The 21,323-nt window shown below is 38.7% G+C and overlaps 1 long non-coding RNA gene across 1 annotated transcript in view; it reads right to left on the bottom strand.

Moving 5' to 3' along the window:
* Positions 1-284: 284 nt before the first annotated feature.
* The window catches only part of LOC120762116 (uncharacterized), a 55,025-nt gene continuing 33,986 nt past the window's right edge, over positions 285-21,323 (bottom strand). Inside the window, exons 2-4 of the long non-coding RNA XR_005703821.2 lie at positions 2,809-2,895; positions 1,336-1,388; positions 285-1,108 (exon numbers count right to left, since the gene is read on the bottom strand). This is a non-coding gene — a long non-coding RNA (uncharacterized LOC120762116). The remainder of the gene's footprint in view (positions 1,109-1,335; positions 1,389-2,808; positions 2,896-21,323) is intronic.

The following is a 21,323-nucleotide window of genomic DNA, read 5'->3' as shown; positions in this document are numbered from 1 at the left end:
GCTCTGGGAAAGCAAAAGCAAGGTTTGGCTTCCAGACAATTTTTTCCCAACAATTATATGCTCAAAAATGGTGTAATTTCAGTCAAGACAGAGTCTACTGATTGTGCTTCTAGTGTCTTTTGTTAAAAAATAACAGCAGCCTTTCTCTACTCTATCCCTCCTCCCTGGTTTTCTTGCATGAATCAGATTTTTGGCAAATGGGCTGCGCTCTCCTTTTATCTGAAATTTCTCCCCATATGCTGAACAAGATTTAACCTTTTGTACCCATTTATTACATCACCAGGCCCACATCCACTGCTGTACACTGGGAAAACAAGCAGCACAGCGCTGAACAGAATGGTAATTATAGCCCTGGCTGCTGCCCCAAGCCTTTCGACAAACGGGTGAGCGTGCACACACGCGGAGGGGAGGGAGGAACGCGGATCGTGACACGCTGTCTGAGGCTTGGCAGAGGTGATCCATGGAATTCACTTTCCTGGGGACTGTTCTCCTCAGAGGGAGTCATCTTACTTGATCCAGGATACCCTTGGTGAGGACCCACAACCTGCTGAGTCCCAAATAAGAGAAGCTTTTTCTCATGAGCATGAAAACATGATCCACTGAAGGCGCTGCTCCATTATAACCGAAATGGACAAGTTCCTTTGTGTTAAATCAAATCAAACATCACCTGTTCCTCACAGGGGTGAGCTGCTGAGCTGTGAAACAGAGCACAAATCAGCCAGAAATTCACTCAAAGAACTCCCAAGGCTGGTAACTGCTTGATTCCTGAAACCCCAGCAGACAACTTTGAGAATACAGCCTGACACATTGTTGGTCAGGGCGTTGGGAGCAGCCCAATCCAGTCCTCCTGCAGTGCCAGGTGTGGTTCTGTTGGAGCAGAGATGATCCTGTAGAAGCTCCAGTGGTGCTGAGATGGCTCCGGTGTTCCTCTGGCAATCCTGTGCACACAGCCTGTGCTGCTGTTCCCAATCCCAGGTGTGATCCAGCTGGGAATGCCGGGCTCCTCCCCTGGGTGCAGCATCTCCCCATGGATGATGGAATTGTCTCAGCCCTGCAGTGAGCCTGGATGGCCCAGGAACAGCAGAGATCCCTGCAGGGAGGATGGGTCCTGGAAGGGATAAAGAACAGTGCCACAGCTGTTTTAACAGCTGGAAATAGAGTACACACTGCTGGTTACATCTTGCATTGCAGCCTAAGACACCATGCCACACATAAAGGTGTCACACAGCACAGGGGCCCCAGTAACAACCCCGAGGAACTGCACTGGTTCATCACAGGACATCAAGCCATGAGCAGCAGCTCTGGGTGTGATCATCCGGCCAGCTCCTTACCCACCGAGCCCGTCCATCTCTCAGATCCACGTCTCTCCAATTTCCACAGCTTTGCTCCTTTAAAAAGAGGAAGTACATTTGAATTTCTCGGATTGCATTTCTCAAATTACATGAGAGATTTCTTATGCAAATGAGTTAGGACTTGACTAATGAGACAAGGTATTAATTACTGAAGTGTTTTCTTTATTGTGGGAGAAATATTAAATCACGGCGTCAAATATCCTGCATAACATAAATAAACTTTGGTAGGATTACGTGAAGGTTAATTACATTATTAAATAATTAAAATCCTACTTGAACTAAGACACTATTTAATACATTATGAAAACACGTCGCAGTTTAATTTTGACTACCATAATAAACTAGGCATGGGTGTTACTTGCAAAGCCCTTCTTTACTATCAATCTCTCCTGCAAGCCTGGATATTTTGATTTCTCAGACTGTGCATTTCGTGAGAATTTGGTGGGACATCTGGGCCAGAGAAGTCAACAGGAGGAATGGTATTGATCACAAGGCCAGGATTTTGCTTCCTTAAAAGATGAGATAATTTAAGATGCATTTTGCAAGGATTTATGACTCTTTCATCAAAATCAATACTTGAAGATCATTCCAGCAGTCTGTGAGGTTGCCACAAGTTATTTATCTGCTTATCTTTGTTCAATATGTTAATGGCTTCCTGGATTTCTGATAATACATCTTGGAAACTGTTATCTTCTTTCTTCTCTTATCAGTGAAATACGAGTGTGCCTTATCAGTGTCCACTAAATAATTTCTTTTGAAACTGTGAGAGGTGAATAGAGTAAAGGAAGGAAATGTCAAAAAAGTGATGAAGTGTTTTTCGAGTGTAGAGTTTTAGCTTAGATCATGTCAAAAGCAGGATTGCGGTGTCTTAACTGGGATTACTTCTGCATGTTTGTCAGAAATAGAAGGGAGGAAAAATGCTGGTTTAATTAGTTCTATACTGCTAAAATCTAGGAGGAAAAACCCAATGGCTCATAGCACTGCACCCAACAGAGAAATTTACAGCAAGCACTGACATCTATGCAGACTTCAATTTCAGTCAGTAATTTCCCATACCCACTGACACTACAGGCTGCGCAATTCCCAACAGTACTTTAGACCTTGAGCTCATTTAGTCAGGTATGACATTTTAAAAAGTGTTATAGGACAACTTCATGGGCTACAGAAAAGCTAATTTCATCCTACAGTTTAAAAAGGAAAAAAAATCCCCAAAACCTTTCTGTCCTTGTAGCAGCTGACACCAGCAATGGCTAATGAACCTGTTAATTAACTAATACTGGCTAATGAAAAAGGTGGCTATTTTCAGGCCATCTGGGTCACTAAAGGGTTGATTTATGTCATATTTAGAATGAGAGCTCAGAAAACAAAAGGGCTATACCTATCTCTGCCTTCAGAATCAAAAGTTAAATCTGACCTTGGGATGTGTGGCCTTTTTTTGTTGGGTTTTGTTCTTTACCTAACGTACTCAAGGCTCTTCATGGTCACTGAAGGTCACAGAGGTCACAGAGAAGTCCAGTTCCGGTGAAGAGAGGAATTTCATAAACTAAACCACAAGGAAAACAGAGGAGCATTTTAATCCTTCAGTAAATCTGTTTCACTCTCTTTCCTATTGAAAGGGAAGTATCTCAGCTGATCACCACACAGCGGATACATTCCTTCACTTGTCTTGTTCAAGAAACAGAATTTTAATTGCTTTCCTGTTTTCATGGCACTGAACTAAGATGAATAAAAACCTCTGCAACTTTTCAGAGCTAAAACCCCCCTCCTTCCAGTTAGGCAGCCCTAATTACTACTTTGATTTTGCAATAAGCTGAAAAGCTTTGTTCTATATCTTGCATAGACTTTAAAATTGTTTGTTCGGATAGTCCAATAGTTGCAAATTGTTTATTTTACCTTATTATATTGGAAGTTGAAGGCATTAAACCAAACTTATTTAAAAGATCAATGAATTATTAAACTTTTAAAGGGAGATTAAATGGAAAAACAATGATATTCATCTCCATCTACTGATGAGAAACAAGAGTTCATCTAGTTATTTTGGAGACAAAAACTAATGATGAAACTAATTTTAATTCTCAGAAGACTTTCATTTTAAAGAATGGGGGAAAATAGGGACAGTTTTCTGGAGAACTGAAAACTGAAAACACTGAATCTAAATGACACAACTGCAAAGGCGTTTGGTTCACATATTTTGAAATTCCTTTGGATTTTAGAGAAGTTCTGGTTTTCAGAAGAACTTTGAATTTATTTTGCTACAGACAAATGGGGAAAAATCTGTAGTAGCTTCTTGAGAAAAAAATGACCATAATAGGAGAGAGAAAACCCAAAGCACATGACATTTTTCCAGGTTCCCCTGCTGAAGTGAATTAACAAACAGCTTTTCCCCAGTGTTCCACATGCTAATAAAATGCAGGAAGTCAGCACCTCCTCTCTCAATGAAATTAAACCCATCTGTAACTATCATTCTTCATCTGTAGAGTCAGAACAGGAGCTCTGTTAATTCAAAATAGAAAACCAACTTCATGGAGAATGATGAGACGTTAAGTTGAAATATTTTGTGTTTTTCAAGATGCAAGATCTTGTTTTCACTTCTTCCCAATATGTTTTTGCTCCTACATTATGTTTGTTCATTAATGCAGTTTCCAAACACTGTGCAGAGGATGCACAAGGCAGGGACGTAATCTACTGATTTAGTATGGAGAAGAGAAGGAAGACAGGTTTTAACTCTGATATAGCTGCAGCAGTAAAAAAATAAACAGACCTACCTGACTAAATTATCTACCTAATTTCACATGTCCAACAACAATTCTGCTGAGGTATTTTCAGACCAGTTCTGCAAAGCACCTGGTCGTTTGCCAGCCTGGAAGGATATAAAGAGCCAAAGAGTTTATTTAGATGTTTCAGGGCAGATGCAAGCTCGGTTCTGACCTAAGGACATCACATCCTTGTCTGTGCTTATCCTCAATCTTTACTATAGTTATTTCATTCCTCTGAAACTGGGCCACCTATTTATTTGCCTAAGATTTTGTGTGGGAACAGAAATACTGTCACGCTTGACTGAGGCAAGGCCTTCTTTCTTCATCCTCTCCATCAGCACCCGACATGAGAGAAAAGAAAGGAAACAACCAGACCTGAAACAATCACCATCCTCCATTTATCCATTTTCAAAAATCCCTAAAGATAGATGGCTCTACATTTAACAATATTTCTACATCTTTCTTAGTGCTTGGTTTACACATATTTCTCATTTACATTTTTGCCTCTTTTTTTTTTTTTTTTTTTTTTTTTTCCCCCCTTAAAAGCTTCAAATTCCAGAGTTCAACACTAACTGCACACAGTGTGGTTAAAGAGAAGCCTGGTTTCCTTTTTCCAGTTTTATCTCCTTTTCCCCCAGTTTGACATATAATTCTTTCTTGTCCTCTTGACTACCTAGGGTGGGCAAGTGTGAAAATAGAAGCACAGGCCTTTAAAAAACAGCATTCACAATACTGAATCAGAATGACTCATGTATTTCACAAAGATATGTTCATAATTATTTATCCATACAGGCATTCACAGACATGATGCACTGGAATGCCCAGTTCCACTTCACTGAATTCACCAAACATGTTTCTCTAAAATGCTTTGAAGTTTAAAGTCTAACAAAGAAGTCAACTGAAAATAAGAAGCACCTAAACTTTTTTTTTTTTCTTTTTAAAGGAAAAAAAGGAATTCCATATATTAAATTGATCCTGTTATTAAAAAAAATAAAAAAAAAATTAAAAAAATCACAATGGCAACAAGTTAATGCCTACCTTCTAGTTGGGGCCACAACTCTATTAGAACATGAGATGAGGTCTGGGACCTAAACAAAATATTCTTTTTACTTCAAATAAAATGCAAGCACAGATGTCGACACGCTCTTACTAACATTGTTAAAACTAAAGATTGCTAATGGTATTGCAGCCCACTCCAAAAAATTGAGACTCAAGTGTGGAATAATCACATAAAAAGAAAACAGCCTTCCATCTGTCCCTGTGGTTGAGCAGAAAGACAAAAAAATGGGCCAATTAAGAGGAATAACGAAAAACATCTACCAGCATTATCGAGGCAGTGGCGCTATTATCAAGAAGATAATCGAATATTACCTCCTGACTGTCTTCAAGGAGGATGCTCTTGTCCGCAGATATTTTAAAATAACTAAGTGCACTATGAAACCACAAAGCCATTTAAAGAAGAACGCTGAATAAGCCAGTTGGGATTCTATGGCGGTCGCAGAGCACTTTAAGTTATGCTCATAATATTTTTCCCCTCAGGAGAAGTTATGCACTGCCCCTTAATGGAGTGAAGACTGTCATAGTACAGAAGTCTTGATGAACTGAACACCACTGAAACGTTTTGTTATATAGCACCAGCATAACCTGGTCTTTAGAAAGAACTATAACCCTGCATGCAGCTTCATCTGATGAACACGGAAATTCTAATTAAATGTGCATCATAACAACTAGAGAGACAGCATGTCACAAGTTTTGTAAGCTACTTCAAAGGATTCAAAACCTCCCCCTGTATCAGAATGGAAGGTATAATAATAAAATCAAGAAGAAACTCCCTTGCAAACCATTTTGACTGTAAAAAAGACACAATTTCATTGAGAGCAAGTCTCTGAAGCTACCCCAGGGTGATGGAAACTGTTATTCTGTGAATTCTGAGATAACAAGAACAAAATAGAATATTAAAGAGGAAAGAAAATGAAAAAAACCTATAAGACAGGGGGAAAAAAAAAAAAAAAAGGTCAAAACACACTCCCACTCCTTTGACAGAGTTTCGATGCTCTTGGGTACTCACTAGGGCAGTGCACAGATATTTCCTTCAGGTCAAGGGAAGGGATAAAATGTTCGCACAGACCTCAGCTCTACAATATTTATGTTCACTGTATCTTTGCTTACTACTCCTTAAGAACAGGTTGGGAAAGAATTGTGCAGTCTCTGTTAGAAATACAGATATTTTTCTCTTAAAACTAACCATGTGTCACAGAATTCTGGAATAATTCAAGCTTAAATGTATCTCTGGAGATCACCTTGCCAACCCCTCCTGCTTCATGCCTAATTCAGATGTTTCTGCCACGTGTGTTAAGGAATTCTCTGGAATATTTTAATCCAGAATGAGACATTTCTGTATACATGTCAGACAGAGTCAACTAAACAGTATTAGTGCCTGTGGAACTACCTGAAATTTAGTAAACTCATAAAAGTATAACTTTAATCTGTTCCTCACCATTGTTCTCCTGAAGCAAATCACAGAGGAGAAATCTTAAGAAATTATGTTCTCACATTTCTGACTAAGCTGTAGGACAAAAATATCTCCCTTGGACTTTTATACAAAACCTAGTTGGAGGTTACGCTGACAATAACTCACGCAATTAATTGCAATCATTATGGAATCAACGTCAGTGTTCTGCCTTAGAGTGACATGCACAGACAAACTAAACACTGGCTTGCGAAAAGAAATACTGACATTAGCAACGATGAAATAAGAAATTCTTGCTCCTCAAGCATTTTTTTTTCAGGAAACAAAACCACCTCAAGCAGGGCTATTTTCATCTTTTTGCCCAGAGTGTCTCTGCTACTCTCACACTGCTCTGTTCCAAACACCTCAACGTCTAATGCACATACATTCAAAAGCTCTTCATCATATCTGTGTATATTTATTTATGTCTGCCACCATCCTAATGAAGTGTCATGGAAAACTCCAGCAATGAGCAATAATCTCAGACAAGAAGGTAAAGTGCTCATGTTAGAGCTTTCAGGTGACACTTTCCATGCTGCTTATTAATCTGTCAAAAGCCTGAAGTTGTTTAGTGAATTAAAATAATTTCTCATTCATGACAGTAATTATGTCAAAAGAAATATTTATATTTGAAGTCTTGATTGATTTTGTGCTAAGAGCAGCACCTATTAATATATTTATTTTGAAAAATTTCACCACCACCACCAGCAGCAATGAAAATGACCTTGCAGGGAAAAAAGTGAAACTCAAGTACCTTCTCTCTTCTATATATAACATACATTATCACAACAGAAGTTAAATATAATTTGCCTAATGGAAAAAGGATGTCCTTAATTGCCTTATATAAAAATCAATTTAAATAGCAGAAGATGGAAAATGTCAAACCTTTAAAAACTTACTAATTATATTACCAAATATGATTCGCCATTTACAGTTCGTTTATTGACAGACTTAGAAGGTAGGGATAATTTTGTGAGTCCAGGAGGAACATTAGTAATATGTGTTACAAAACATATAAATGGTATATAATTGCATTATATTTTAAGAGATACCACAGTTCTATGTTTGAACTAAGGCATTTGCCAAAGCTCCATAAAACTTTTCCCTCTTGAAAGATACTTTAAAGCTAGATGAAACACCACACCTGTGCAGTGAGCTACTCACAGACTTTGAAGACCAGATCAGAGTGTAAAATTATCTGGTTTTGCTCTGCAGTTCTGAGGGTTATAATACATACATGCAGATTTAGAAAACCAAACACACATCACTATTAATGCTGACAGATTTACAGAGGATGCCAAGCAACTTTGAAACCCTGCCACAGAAATACTGAGCAGCTCTGGCAGCAGAGCATCCTTCCATTGTCGTTTTAGTAGTCTCCAGATTGAAATAAATGAATGTTTTATATTTAGCTGTAAACACCACTGGTAAGGTATATGACCTTGGTGCCTTCTATGAGAGTTCTCTCTCAAGAGGAAAATACATCATTCTGCCTATTTCTAGTAAAATGACTTCTTGATTTCCTGTAGCTTTTCCAACAGCTTCCATAAAAAAAAGTAATTTCCCCTAAAACATAGGAACATGAAAGCACTTTACAGCACAGCAATCAGCAACATTAAATTCACAGATCAAACACCCTGCTTTGATCAGCAAAGGTAAAGAAATGAAACATGATAAAGTTTGAATTCAGACAAATTTAGATCAAATTATATGTGAGGTTAAATTCAGTCAGACCATCTTGAGTTCCTGGCAAGAGCTGAAATAAGGGCTTCAAATTTGGCCTTTTCCAATGTAAAAATAGATAAGTGGCATAACAAACTCAAATAATGTGCTTTTGGGTCATGCATGGCCAAAACAGAGCTTAGTACTGAAGAAAAAGTCTTCTCTATTGTCTAGTTCTCTGTCTGCTGGGAGTTCCTTCCATAATTAACCTCCCAAAACCACCCCGCACATCATCCTCATCCATCCCCTATGCTTGAAAAATCCTCTATGGGCTGAAAACGCAATGTAAAGAGCACGGGGATTGAGCCTGTTTCCCACCAGAGAACAATTCCAGTGGGAAATTCAATGGAATTAAGAATATAGTGCATCTAAAAGTAAAATAAAGTATGTTTTACACAGCACAGCAGGAATTCCACTCTGCCCTTGATCAGAGCTATGAGGGAGTTCATTCCCTTGAACTGGTTGTTGAAATAACAATTGACTCTCGAATTTCCTGTTAAAACAGACATTGAGCATGCATCCTAAGAGGTTTGGATTTTTTGTTTTTCATACTCAGCTACCCTTTTGCCTTCCATTCCAACTGGATTTTGCCTCTTCTGAAGCATGCTAAGGATGTCTGTTGAGCATTGTGTATGACTCTGCAGAGCTCTTCCTCCCTGAACAGGAGTGATGCCTGCCCACTTTTGTTCTCAATTCTCACAAGTCTGAAGCAAAAACAAGACCAATGTTTCCTCTGCCCTCCTTTTAAATCTTTCTCAGAACCAGGGAGCAAATGCTATTGCTCAGTCAAAGATGGAGGAAGAAGAAGAACAACACCAAGTTTCAATTAGAAAATCCTGGTGTAATCAACTTTTCTCTTACCTCAGCCCTGCTGACTAAAAGAGTTTTCTCTGACTTATAGTGGGGGAGACGAAGCTTTACGATATATTTCATGAGAATGACTAAGCAAGGAGGCTGAAATCAGTTGTAAATCTTTTCTGGAACAAGTGTGAGAGCAGGCCCAGGGTACTAAGGCTGAAACATTATTCTTTTAGCTTGATTGGTTTTGTGCTTTAAAAGCTTTTGGGTGAGGGCTGTTGTACTCTTGCTTTGCTAGATGCTCTCCTATAACCCAGACACGTCATTACATTCTTTGTTCCCCACAGCCATTTTACACAGAGGTTCAGTTCAAACACGAAAATACTTCCTCCTGATGATGTTCTTTACAGCTGTTGATGGAAAGAGCTGTCCAGCCAGCGATACCCTGAAGGCGGAAAGGCACTTCATAACACTGCCAGTCCCCCTGCCACACCCTGCAGTTAGAAAAACTCCTTTCACTTCTACCACTAACTGGTTTCCTCTTAACTTCTTGCCACAATAATTTTTCCTCAGGTCGTTCTTGTTAAATTCAGTTCCACAGCTGATGAATTTAATGTCTAAGGACTCTTTAGTCAAAGAACACTCTCATGTTTTCACCTTGACATAAAATGTCTGATCAGATATTTTCTGTCATATATATTGGAAATAAATATGTCAAAAAAAGGTACCAGGACCACAGCACGGGAAAATATGGGAAACTCATCCATTCTCAGAAAGTTCTGTTCTCTGCCGCACATGGACTGATTTAAACACAGAAACGAGAGGCTTTAGTTTGAACTCTGGTTATTATTTTTATCTTATTTACTCTAAACACTGATGAGCTCCTCTCAGAGGAGATCCACTTCCTCTCCGATTCAGCTTCTGTCTATGAATTTTTACAGGAACATGAAGAGATTCATTGAACATTGAATTGACAAGAAATGTACCTTCTTAAAATAATATATTTGCCTGTATCTCCATTTAATCATCATTTTCAGCCTTCCTTATTAGCCACTTTTTAGGTTGAAACATAGTCAAGAAATGTCCCCTTTGAAATGAATAAGGTTGAATGAAAAAACAGCAGAAGGGTAGCAAATCATGGCCCTTTACTCCTATACTTATATGAAAAATGTCACACTATGCTTGGAAACGCCAGAATTATTGCTTAAGATAAAACTTTCTCTAAGAGGAATGCTCTAAGAACTATATCTGTTTTCCAGGCTATTCCTTTTCTGGTTTGTTAGAAATGAAAATGAAATTTCTTGGGACTGTGTAAAATAAACTTCTAAACCCTGCTATATAAAAATTAATGTTTGCTTAGAATTGCAAAATGGCAAATTTAAGTTATTAAAAAACTGGACTGTGTGAAGCTTCCACAGACATTTTATATTATCATTTTTGCCAGACAACAGTATTTGAACAAAAATAAATTATAGATAGAACTATACAGCAAAAAGTTACAAAAAAAAATTACCAAACCAAAGGAAATTAAAAGATTGATAAATTACATAACATGAAAACAGCAGAGCTGATAGTTATGAAGAGAACTTATCATCCTGGAGAACCAATAGTATTATCAATGTTTTCCGAGCAAAGCAGCACACTACACTGAAGAATGTCACATGTTAAGAAAGACCAGAAACAGTTAAAGTCAAAGCAATTCCTACTAAATGATATTTTGTATTACTTTGATGGAAATAGGTGAGTGATTAGATTGCAACGTGAACCTAAACATCTAAAAAATGAACTGTCCTTGTTTTCCCCTTTTCAATACTTTTTTTCCCCTGAGGAGGAACAGACTTGAAGAATGTTCAGGTACAGACACAAAAAATTTACTGGCACTCCTAACACAAGCGCTAAAGTGCATTGGTGGAGTCAGTGTGGAGCTTTGAGTAACACGAAGATATTCATTTACGGAATGTGAAATATTCTGAAACTCCTCAGGATATTTTGGGTACAGCCTTGGCAGCAGTGACCATGAAATTGGGACTGGCACAGTTTGACACCTATATTGGTGCCATGCGCAGTGAGGCATGCTGTTGGGGCAGAGATGATCCTGTAGAAGCTCCAGTGGTGCTGAGATGGCTCCGGTGTTCCTCTGGCAATCCCGTGCACACAGCCTGTGCTGCTGTTCCCAATGCCAGCTGTGATCCAGCTGGGAATGCCGGGCTCCTCCCCTGGGTGCAGCATCTCCCCATGGATGATAGAATTGTCTCAGCCCTGCAGTGAGCCTGGATGGCCCAGGAACAGCAGAGATCCCTGCAGGGAGGATGGGTCCTGGAAGGGATAAAGAACTCTGCCCCAGCTGGTTAAACAGCTGGCCCACTAACAGAAGACCTCCCTGGAGTTATGAGGAATGAGTCACAGAAGAGACAAAGAAAACACCTCCCCAACCAGTTTCAACTGATGGGAATAGAACACATTTTACATTGAAGCCAAGACAAGTACAGTTATTGTGGTGGCATCTCCTCATTAGAGGCACTGCCTTTCAGTGTAGTTGTTATTTCTGTGCTGTTTCACTATAGGAAGTTCAGTGCAAGCAGGATGCACATTAAATCCACCTCCTTAGCCAGCTCCTGTGCAGAAGTTTTTGCAGGCTCTGCTGATATGGACAGCAGCATTTTTAGTTAATCTCACTCTAGCTTTACCAATTTTCTGTGGAGAAATCCAAAGCACAGAAAACTGAAAGCATATTGTTTGTGAAAGCCTCCATATGCTGGGAGCAACTTATTTCTTAAAGCAAGTGGCAAAACAGTTGGACCATTTTTCTTAAAGATGTGACAGCCAAATGCTGAGTCTGAACAAAGACAGCAATTAAAAAAAAATGACATAGTGAGTGGGGATGGATATGGTCTATCATCACAAACTAGATTCACACTGAGACTGGCAGGTGACAGATCAGATTCTCTGTACTTTAAATTATTTTGGAAAAGTGCATGCCAATTAATCCCCTTTTCATACTTCTGATGCAATTTACAGCTGCAGCAGTGTAGCCAAGTGTTGAAATTAAACCATGCCAATTTCTCTTTATTGCAACTAGACTATGACTTCATTTTTTGGACATGTGCAGAATTAGGAAAAATACTTCCTTTTCTTAATCCTCCTTTTCCTCCTCCACCTTTCCACCCCATGGTTTCACACTCAGGATTTGTGCTTTATAAGAGAAAATCACAATCTCTATTGCCATTAGCAGGCAGAATCTGTATCTCCTGTGATGACCACAATGTGTGATTACAGTCAATGTTCTGACTTTTATCACTAGACAAAGAAAAATACTAATTTCATCTCTGACTCAGTTAATATTTCCTTTCCAAGTTAATTGCAATTTTGTTATTGGTCAAAATCAAAATTTATATAAAGCTAATTGACATTAAAATAATGAAGACAATAAAAAGCTTTTATGCGGAAATAGTAAAGTGCAAGAATTCAGGATAGGTTCTCAAAACTGAAAGCCACAGCTCATTGCAATACTGACCAATGATATGTCTTGATGCATTACCTCTAATTCAAAAATTGCAAAATAAATGCAATACAAACATTAATTGACCATATCTACTACCATGGAAACAGCAGTCCTTGTCTTTAAATAGCTTTGCAAACACTAATTATTCCTCAAAATATCTGGGGAGATAGAAAACCCCTGCATCGCTTAGTATCTGAGACAAAGCAAAGAAATAACCGAGAAAGGTGATTATATTCCTAATAACAACTGTAGCCAGTACAGAATTTGCTCTGAAACAGTAAAGTGAACCGCATGACTCCACCAGCATACACAACAGGACATGCCAGGCTTGAAAACTTGCATTCCAAGTACATACATCAATATTTGGAAAAACTCATAGGCACTGGACTAAAAACTGATTTATATTTTGATTTGTGGTGTAATTATACTTCTAAGGCACTGCCTCCCTTTGCTATCCAACACAAATGTTCAATTACTTTCCTTACTTTATATATTTTTGAATGCAATTTACTGTAGCACCCCAATAATTTGGCTTTTTCAGCATTAAAAATGGTGCTGGTGACGTGGCCTAGTGGTGGAGCTGGCAGTGCTGGGTTAGAGGCTGGACTTGATGAACTCAAAGGTCTTTTTCAACTTGAACCTTTTCAAGTCCCTGAGTCTATGAACAGTATAGAATCAGCAAGGAAATATACACACTTCAGAGCACAGCTGTGCTAGAAGACCAAAATTTTACTTCAGTGTTGTGTCTAATAATGTTGGCTCAAAGAAACTCAAAAGATGCATGAGGAAAGTGGTCCTTAATTTCAGATGATGTCTCAGCTGACAAATTTTAGGGACATCTGCAACTGGAGGTAGTACCTGGCCTGACTTAGTTTGTAGTTTCTCCACTCCTCTGTCTCATCTCTTGCTTTGAAATGATAATTTTGGCTTCCCAGGCTTCCCACGGCAATGCTTTCCATATGAAAGTTGAGAGTTATGCAAAGAAGCATCTCCTGTCTGCAAACTTGAGAGGCAACCAATTAAATTACAGTATGTGACAACTCTGTTCCCCGTTCACTTTCCTTCCAGAATTCATTGAAGTCGGCTGCATCTCCCCGTTGCATCTTTAATGCAGCTCTGGCTGGAAGCACAGTCGGAGATAACACTTCACAGGAGCACAGAAGACACGATTTTAAGCCCTAGATCATCGGTAATATGATTCCAGTAATGTTTACCATAGCCTTGGGAGCCTTTTCAGCCTCTCCCAGCAGAGCAGACTACGTTGGTCGCTCAAAGAAGAGGAAGCTGATTTGCATAATGCCGCGCATTCACATGAAAGGTTTTGCCGCTCACTGGAAATTTGCTATTAGCATAAAAGCAGTTTGGGGTTTTTGGTTTTGTGCATTGGTGGTCAAAGGCTCCTTCCCGTGCATGCAGCTGAGATGCATTTCTCATCCATCCCATCCTGCTCCTCCCAAACAGAACCGCGGAATGCTCTTGGAGACAATTTAATGAAACTTTCATTTTCTAACACCCCCACACACGCACAAATACACGGCCCTAAAACTTTTTGACTCAAGATTCATGTTTATGCAGCAATGATGAGAATGAACAAAGTAACAAAAAACCCGTTCTGCTTCTGTCAGTGAAGCAAAAGAGTTTTCAGTTTCTTTCCAATTTAATTTCACTTTTATAGACCCTTAGGAAATTCTGCTTAAGAACACTAATTTTGAAGTCAGACCAGGCAGGAAATTCAGTGCTTCAGTTTTGGAAGAATGGCCAGGAAAACGTAAAAAGATTTTATTAAGTCATTTCCAGTTTCTAGAAAACCACAACTCTGTGTCCAGGAAGTTAGTGTTAAGAAAATGAAAAATTCCCTTCCCAAATGAAAATTATAATTTGTTGTCAGGGAGAACAACACAGCACAGAACTTTTATGTGAAATGCCACAATTTTTTTTTTTTTTAAATATATAACATGGAAAAAAATCTATTTATAAGTAAATAAATATTTATTTTATGTGGAAATAAAATAAATAAAATTTGTTCCCCAGATGAATACATATCCTGACAACACAACTAAGTCTCCATTTATTTGGTTTAGCGTGTGAGAGTTGGCTTACTGTCTCAGTGCTTCTTCCCGTGGTCAGTCTGGTCAATGCATATCAAGAACTTTTAACAAAATCTCCCATTTGGGCCCAGTTAATATCATTATACTCTTGCTATGTGTCCATCTATACTAAACAGGCAAAACCCATTTATTAATTTAATTTCTTTTAATTATTAGAACACCATTAACTCATTGAACTGGACTTTGTTGAAGAATTTGTAAGGATGGTTATGCAGCGTTTTCCTTGGCCACGCTACAAAAACTCGTTAAATTACAATTGTGGTCCCTAATGACTTGCTTCTGATCGGAGTCATGCCAGGAATTTGAGTATGTTCAAAAGTCTCTTTGTATCTCTATTTACACTGCTTCTCAAGACCCTAATTTATATATTTTGTTTTGCCTTTTTAAATAAATGTTGTGCTCAGAAATGCTGGGGTAGATGAATAACCAGATTCCACCCAGATGCTTGTTCCCAATCATGTAATTCAGAGTGTAGTATATGAGAATATATGAGAGACACAGAAACAAAACTGACTGCAAGTGTTTTCCCAAAGCAGGCCCTTAAAATCTACTCCAGAAATCTGCACAGTCCTCCCAGCAGGGTCTCCCCACCAAAGCCAACATTATTCCAATTTCATTTTCAGTCCTTCGAATAAACTTTTTTTTCCAACTTTCTGTCTCACTGCTAACCCTCTTGGATCAGTTATAGAACACAGACAACTATTTTTACCCGGAAAACATGCACTGTCAGAATTTTACACAAACTCGTATTAGGATGCGTTGTGACCAACCGAAAGGCGGCAGCTCAGCCTGCGAGTCGAGATTTGCGAGAACAGTTCTGCAAAGTTAGCTGCTTTTACTGCTTGATCATCCTTGTGAGCCAGCTCGGAGCGCTGGTCTTTGTGTGGAAGCATGAACAGGATCACTGCTCCAACAGAACCACATCTGTCACTGCAGGAGGGCTTGACTGGGCTGCTCCCAGCACCCTGACCAACAGGGTGCCAGCTTGTGTCTCTATCAGTGTTTTCTTTTTGTTTGGTTGCTTTTTTGTACTACTATTTTTTTTTTTTTTTTAATTTTCCTTGTAAAGAACTGTTCTTCCTATTCCTGTATCTTTGCCTGAGAGCCCCTTAATTTCAAAATTATAATGATCTGGAGGGGGGTGGTTTACATTCTCCATTCCTGTCTTACCAAACCATATTCCCGCTGGGAAAGCAACTCAGCTCCTGGAGCTCCCCCTGAAGCTGGCAGTGAAAATCAGGTGGAGGAATGAGTTTGCTGTTTGCATCAGAGAAATGTCTGCCCTCCAGAACACCCCACTGGGGAGTTTATTCAGACAGAGTCCCAGGGCTTCAGTGCCCCTTCTCATGGAACCTACTCTCCATCAGGCACCCCATCTCAATAGCAGGAGTATGAAGAAAAAAGGAAAGGAGTAGGAATAAAATCCTGTCCCCTTGGAAATGCCGGCTTGCATTCTCAGTGACTGCAATGAGGCTATGGCCTTTTTCTCCTTCTATTTTCATGACTAGCTTAACAAAACCAACATTGTAAACCTGCAATAAAAGACATAACTCAGTATCAAATGATTTTTTTACCATTTAAGAGGATGATCTATCCCCCTGTCTCTGGCAGCTGTGAAAAGGAGTGCTTGAACAGGCTCCAAGCAGAAGACACCCCTGTAAAGACTATTTAGGCAGGGTTCTACATTCCAATTTGCTGGCCTCTTACTTGCCTGGTTTCATCTATGATTTGATGACTTGGCCTTTAGGAATTTTGTTTTGCAAGTCTTCTTCACTGTTCAAGTCCCTTTCCTTTTCTTGAAAGAGCAGCTGAGATTCTCCTCCAAAAGCTTATGCTTTTAAAATTGGTACTTAAAAATACTGGAAGCTTTTAAGGGTCTTGAAATAGCTAAAAGTGTACTCAATACTTTGTGTATTGTCAATTTGTTATTGGGTGAGGTTATGAAAAATACTTATTACGGCCATAATGTGGTTCTTGCAGGCATGGGCTTCCTCACTCAATAAAAAGAACCAAGTCAAGAAATCAATACATGATTCATACTACTAGTAACAATCTATTTAATGTAATGATACTGAATTGCTATCAGAAAACAGGGCTGTATGATGTGAAATACTAAAGGCGATAAATAAAATCTATATTTTATACAAAAAAATCCTTTTACTTGTTCATAATGTCTGTTGCTTGAATAAAGAACAGCCAGAAGTCAGCGTGCAGCTGTTCTGTTACCAAATCACACAAACCTGCCAGGGAAACACCTAAAAATTGAGTTAATGTATTTCAAATTTTGCTTAGCTCGTGCATATTTTTGCTTCCCTACAAAATGATTTTGTTTAAATTCAGGCACTTTCCAGTAAGACTGGAAATTTTGGATTCACTTATGATAGCATACTGAGCCTGCATATTTCTGTAGCCATTCAGAGATGCAAGCACAGACATTTTTTTGACTCCTGCACAGAAAATGTGATGTTTTGTGGTGACGAAAAAATGAACAGTAAAAGATTGTGCTGGCAGCCCTTGCAACGGGGATAATTGTCATGATGGCATGGCCCACCTGATATCTGGCCTTAACAGACTGGGACTGAAAGAAAGGACAGAGGCAGAGAGAGAACAGTGAGGAAACAAGACAGAGACATCCATCACAACACCATAACCATGCAACGATGAAAGGAAAGGTAACTAATACTTCAAAAGTGTCAGGAAGGTCTGTGCTCCAGTAATATCTCTGCAGAGCCAGCACAATGCAGCCTTAGCCTCACATAAGCATATATACACACCTTTCTAAATATGCCACTTCTGCCCTAACTCCATTTCAGGAATCTTGCAAGCATGAAGATGCTCTAAAACTTATTGGGCTAGGGAAGGGCAACTGGGCAGGACTTTTTCCTAATTTGTTTCACAGGACTCAGCACGGGCAAGACAGAATGTGTACAAGTGCAAACTACTTAAATATTCCCCACAGATCTATTTTAAGCGCTCATATTTCAATCAATGGCTCAGAAGGAAGCTGCAGTATAAACACATTCCATTCAACCAGATTTGCATATTGATGTCAGGAGTTTGAATCAAACCAATTAGACCATGTAGTTATCTATGGAAAACATATGGCAGACTGATAAAAACCCCAGTTCTATGTTTAAAATCTACAGTATTTCATTAGCATAGCAAAAAAGCAGCTGAAGGAGGGTGCTATTCTTCATGGACTAGACAAACTAATACAAAGAGAACTTGGGCTGGATCCTCAGCTGGTAAAAATCACTCTGAATACTGTGGTGACTTTGAAATGGAGCTAGTCTGAAAGCAAACACGTGCTCATATAGACACTGAATCAAGCACTGATTTCCCTTTGTTCTCAGTTCCTTATCTGTAAAATGGTTCTGTCCCATTTTCTCACCCATTCTTATTTCAATTAAAGAACAAGTTCTTCAGAAAAGGCATTATCTCTTACTTTGCTTTAAAAAAACCCCAAAATTGCAAAAGGCCCATCTAAGCTGAGCTGCTGGCCTAACATGAGTAATGGCAGTGGCACTTCAACCTTTTTATCTCTAAGTTTTCCCTTTCATGATGGCCTAAAAGCTTTTCTTAACTCATGTTTATCTTCAGCAATAAATCATGATTTCATTGCATCTCTGCCTCATTGAGGTGCAAATAAGAGAACAAGACAAATTAAACTGCAAAGCAGTGGCTGAGGAAAGAAATAAAGAAGGACAGATAAATGAATTAATGCAGGAAAGACAACGTTGGTTCTAAACACCATCTTTTACTGCTGCTGCATCTCATATTAAAAAGAAAAAAAAAAAAATCAACTCCTTTGAACAGGCACTGATTTAGCTATAAAAATATCTGGTCTGCACAACACTAATCATCTCATCAGCGCCGTGCTCAGATGTGTATGTTCTCCTGGCAGTAACTATATGCTAAGCATTTAAGCCCATCCTAATAATATGTCTATGTCTCCTAGACTGCTCTTTTACTGAATGAAGCACCCCCATGATTTGTTAGGTGACATCATTTACAAACAATGGCATTGCTGTCTAGCATGAATACCAATTTAGGAAAAAAAAAAATTAATACACTATTATCTATTTGAAATTCAGGCTTAGCACTGTATAAAGTAACAATATATGCTAATTTCTCCCCCCTCCTACACATTCTTCAGCAAGTAAGTCACATTCTTCAGCGAGTAAGTCAGTTCACTGCAAATAATTTATTCCACAACTACTGAATCATGAAATGCCAGGAGACATGAGCATAGATTAGGACAACACAGTAATTTTTTTATTATTATTTTTCCTACACTCCCCATACATATGTATGTATTAAAAAAAGGAAGATCCTGGTATCAAAATAATCCACATCTAGACAGCAGTCAGAGTTCAAGGAGAAAGCAAAATGTTGTCCTTTTCTCATTGGTATTCATATAGCAAATGCTGAGGCAAGAAAATTCTGCTAAATGTTGTCCTGTCTGTGAACCCTGAAATAGCTTCAGTCCCTCGTGAAGATTTTACCAATTTTATATGAATTACATTCAAAAGCAGAGTTAGTAATAAGAATAAGTTTTGGAAGCATTAAAACACTTCAGCTAAATTAAAACCTACCACTTAAATGCTGAAATTAATTAAGAATCACAGAAGTCTCTGCTGATACCCCAGAAAGGAATGTCTCCTTCTGCATATTCAAATCAAATACTTTTCCAGACCAAGCAGTTACCTTTAGAAAGCAGAATAAATTTAGAAATAGAATCATTTCTGTTGGAAAAGTCCCTTCAAGAACATTGAGTTCAACCTTTAGCCCAGCACTGTCAAGTCACGACTAAACCACGTCCCCAGATGCCACATCCACACTTTATTTAAATATCTCCAGAGATGGTGACTCAACTCTTTCTCTCGACAGCATATTCAGTGTTTGAGAGTTCTTTCAATGAAAATATTCTCCCTATATGCAACCTAAACCTCCCCTGCCACAACCTGAGGCCGTTTCCTCCCTGTGATGGATGCACTTGACTCCTTGACCAAAGTTGAAGTAGTTTGACAGAGTCTCCAAAGGATGGAAACACCTGAGCTGGGCCAGGAGCCTCTCCAGTTCCATTTGTTCTCTGAAAACCGCAGTGGAGCAGAGTGACCATTGAACAGCTACACAAAGAACTGACAGTACTGTGCACAGAAGAGTCAAAATCCTGTATGGAGATATCCCTGCGGCTCAGGTGAAGGTGTCTACTTAAGAGCTTCCAAAAAAACCAAAATCTGGAAGGTGTTTTAACCTCTTGAACACTTCAAGGTGTTTTAACCTCTTGAATCTCAAGAAATTGATGCTCAGCAAGAAAAGTGCTAAATCCTCTGCCTCTGAGAAAAACTAGAATAGCAAATTTTATCCCAGGTTCTTGCTGTTCCCATAGATTGAATGCTTACATGATTGTTTTGTTTTGATGTTGGTGTATAGTGTCTATCAAACTTAAAATTCACTTAACACTGAATGAACTGAGTGCAGAAAAATTACCTAACCAGGAATCAGCAGTGATTGAGGATGGGCATAGTGGGGTTCTGGGAGGGACCCACATCTCTTTTGTGCTATTTAACATCTTTGAAGGTAGCAGAGCAGTGAACAATTAAAAACTGTTGCAAAAATTGGCTCGGATCAGTGGTTAGGCTGTGACCATCCTGATTTGGCTAGATGGAATGGTATGCAGTTGGAAAAAGGGAAAGCAATTCACGAAATGCAGACTGAACTTGGAAAACAGCAAATCCAGAAGGGAGATTTGGAAGTTGAATCTCAGTAAATTTGAGTTGGATTAGTATAAAAGTTCAAATGGGTTGTGTCTTCAAATTTGAAACTGTCTTCTAGTAGAAGCTGTAAATTCTTCCTTGGGCGCTTTAAAAATCAAGATGGGCTCTATTTGGCGTCTGTGCTTTAGTCCTATGCAAAGTAATAAACCTGGCACAGGAACAAGCTGTGGTTCAGAGGGTTTTGCCCCAGCTGTGTGTGCTTTTCTACAGCGGGTGAAGGATTGCATCCCTCCCATCCCTGACTATCTCTGCAACTTCAGAAACACGTGGCTTAAGAAGTTCAAGAGTCTGTCAGAACCTCATCTCATCAAATTATCAACACCAGTGTTCAGTAATAGCACAGCATCCCACTTCAAAAACCTCTCCTGTATTTGAAGGCAACAACTTTGCACCCTTATATTAAAAAGCAAAGCTAGAATTTTATTGCTTCCACTGAGGATGCAAAGAGAAAACATAATTCTATTTAAACATATAAGCAGGTAACAATTCACATGGAATGATTTTAAACCTGTTCATACAACAAAGAAAAGCACCAGTTTGGTAATTTTTTCTGGAATAAAGTGAATATATCAAGACGAAATGAACTTATTTACATGAAATCCTTCTTTCATAATTTGTAACCAAGTAAACAAGAAAGCAAAAAAGAAAAAGAAATCCAAGAAGTTTATTATTTTTTCACTGCACACTTTATCAAATACCCCTTCCTAAAATCTTGTAAATCTCAAAGCAATAGCACTTGTTTACTCTGAGTGTTACTATATAAAAACTTGCAGCAAAGGTGAATTTATTTGAGACT

The sequence above is a fragment of the Hirundo rustica genome, chromosome 21 (genome assembly GCF_015227805.2).
Source record: "Hirundo rustica isolate bHirRus1 chromosome 21, bHirRus1.pri.v3, whole genome shotgun sequence".
Taxonomy (NCBI): Eukaryota; Metazoa; Chordata; class Aves; order Passeriformes; family Hirundinidae; genus Hirundo; species Hirundo rustica.
The sequence above is the reverse complement of the archived record's forward strand: the minus strand, read 5'-3'. Positions and strand labels throughout refer to the sequence as shown.